We start from the raw sequence: 3,100 nt of genomic DNA on the forward strand, positions 1-3,100 counted from the left end.
TTTTTATTTAATTTATTAAGGTTTATTTATTTTAGTTACTATAGTTTATTTTATTTTATTTTATTAAGGTTTATTTATTTTTATTTATTTTATTAAGGTTTATTTATTTTATTTACTATAAAAAATGAACATAGATGCGCTTATAGAGGAAATTCAACCTAAATTCATAATAAATTTCTATGAAATTTACTGTGAATTTAGGTCAAATTCCCTGTATAAGGGCATCTATTTTCACTTTAAGAGGAGCTCAACAAGGCAGAGAGGGACGGGCTTATAAACTGGTGTGAGCGCCCTTCGGTTGGCGAGGTGGGACTAAACACTGGCCGCAACTAGGACCAGCCCTTTAGTCAGGGGCGGACCCAGGAGAAAAGTTGAGAGGGGGCAATTTTTTAACCATATTTGTGAAGCAACAAGGAAAAAGATTCCATATAAACGAAAACATGGGCATAATCACTTCATTCTAGGCATGGGATTAAAATTCACTGAAAAGTGAAAGAAAACTAACCATTCGAGACAAAATGAATTATGTCAATATGACAATATCTTGTTCTAAAATTGCATAAGAGAACATCAGCACACTTTTGTAAGAATCAAACCTTCCACCTGAAAGAAAAAACGTCATTAAATCGAGGGAGAATGAAAACATGGAAGAAGGACGATACTAAAAATTAGAAAAGGAGCTTTATCCATTACCTTTTGTTTCGTCCCACGACAATATCTCACCATACGAAAACATATAACTACCACTTCATTACGAATTTTGTTCACCAATTCTTCTTTGACAAAACGGATAACGCTATGGTTCATAAGATCATCAAGTACTTCTTATACCCTCATCCTCATGCTGATTGCGATTGTAATCTACAGTCCTTTACTTTTTAGATGTATCCCTAAGAAGCTTGTCCAAATCAACTATTTCCTGCATTTTGGAAGTTTATCGATTTTGGAAAACACCTCTTGATTAGCTTCCCTGCAACTTTAAGTGCCAAAAACTAAAATGTTAAATGAATTACCAGATTAGGAAGTAGAAATATATTATGTGGACTAGCCATTGATTGTAAGTACAAATTGCATACTAAATTTATATGTTATTACAAAAAATAATGTTTGAACTGACCTAATCACCTAACTTGATAGATTATACACATAAGTAATGATTTCTAACACAGAAATTACAAAAGAACAAAACCTTGAAAAAGAAAACCCTAGACTATTTATATGGCTTACCTTAATGTCAATTAGAATTAGGGAATCGGGGAATTGCGGTCCCTATTTGGCGATGGAGTTGTGCTGCCGCTGCGGCAGTGTTGTACCAGGCCACGATGCCACGAGGGACCGTAGGAGATTGCCGGCGCCGGCGACCGCGTGATGGCGTGTGTGGCGAAGTCAGTGCTTCCGTCTCGTGGGTGGCTGCATGCGTGAGGTGTGCGTCTAGGTTTAATCTTGCGATTGAGTTAGGCTTTTTTGTGTGGGATCGATTCAGTTAGGCAACGTGTGTAATGCGTACTTGCATTGGGCCCTAGGCTACAGTCCATGAATTGTTAATTTGTAGAACTGCTTCTTTAGAGTTGGGCTTTTAGAAATATACAACGAAAACAGAGTGGGCTGAGTGGGGCCAGGCTATTGGGCTGAGTGGGGGCACATGGCGTAGCACGTTGACCTGCTATGAGCCGATCGAAAAATCAAGTGGGGGCAGCTGCCCCCACAGCCATCAACGTAGGTCCGCCCCTGCCTTTAGTCCCGGTTTGTGGTATAAACCGGGACTAAAGGGTGGTGGGCCAGGAGCGTGGCCCATTGGTCCCGGTTTGTCCCACCAACCGGGACCAAAGGGTCCGAACGAACCAGGACCAATGCCCCCACGAGGCCCGGCAGGCCCCTGGCCACACGAACCGGGACCAATGCTCACATTAGTCCCAGTTCGTGACTGAACCGGGACTAATGTGAATATTGCCCTGTGACCAAAGCCCAGTTTTCTACTAGTGCACCTCCCTCGACAGAATTTGGGAGAGTGCATCGCCCCTTGGCCTTTACCCTAACATTTCGCCCTCCGTTGCTCTCACCATCCTCTGGAAATTTTAGGACTCACGCAATGCGCTCATCTTCCTCTACGGGCATCATCTCTCAAGCACTACGGAACATTGTATTTGACTTCTCACTCTGCATCTTTAGATTCAAAGACACTGCGTCACGGACATGGCCAGGTCCGGGGAAAGCTAGCTTTCTTCTATGCTTGATCCTCTCTTGTAATGTAAAACATTGATGGTTCGGTGGTAATATATTCAGGTAGAGAGCTACATCTATAAGGAAGCATCAAGTGCCGAACTGTGGAAATAAATGTGCACAATAAAACGGCTAGCCACACACATCATTGAGAGTACTATCGCACTGTCGATAAGAGAATCTTATTAAAGGCGTAAATCAGTGAAGTACACACAAGCTCCACAGCTAGCAGCTAGCCCTATTTTGTGCTAATTTGGAGCTACAGCCATGAGTGTCCGTCGGCTTGCCTTCGGATTCTTCTTTAGTCTCACCGTCTGCGTCGTTACCGTTGTGACTGCGGGGATGTTGAGTATAATGTTTATTAGGAAAGGCGAGATAGACTAGGATTTGTTCTGGCTTGTCTTGTACTCCAAGTAGATGATTGTACTCATATATATGCCCACGAGGCTCAAGCAATACAATAAAACGATTCCACCAAATCCCTCTCTCCCTTCTAACATGGTATCTATCGCAAGTCGATCCTAAACCTTAGCCGCCGCCGCTTCCGCACCCGCGCGCCGCCCCCGGGGCGGTCGGCCACCATGACCGTCGCCGGGGGCCGCGCCGCCCGTACCTAGGGTTCGTCCGCCGGTCGTGTTGACCGGCTGCCCTAGAGAGTCTTTTCCTCGAGCCTTGCTTTGGAGTTTTCTCTCTCCCGCCGGTCATCTTGATCGCACGGTTTCTTTTTGGTTTTCCGATCTATTCTTGATCGGTTTGCGTCGCCCACCGCCGCCGTCGACCCCGAGCGCCTCTACTCCGACCCCGACGCGACCAGCCGGCCTCTCCTCCGACCCGGCGGCCACGCGCGCCGAGGCGGCCCGTCAGGGCCAGCCGCCGTCCG

The sequence above is a fragment of the Triticum aestivum genome, chromosome 6D, assembly GCF_018294505.1.
Source record: "Triticum aestivum cultivar Chinese Spring chromosome 6D, IWGSC CS RefSeq v2.1, whole genome shotgun sequence".
Classification (NCBI taxonomy): domain Eukaryota; kingdom Viridiplantae; phylum Streptophyta; class Magnoliopsida; order Poales; family Poaceae; genus Triticum; species Triticum aestivum.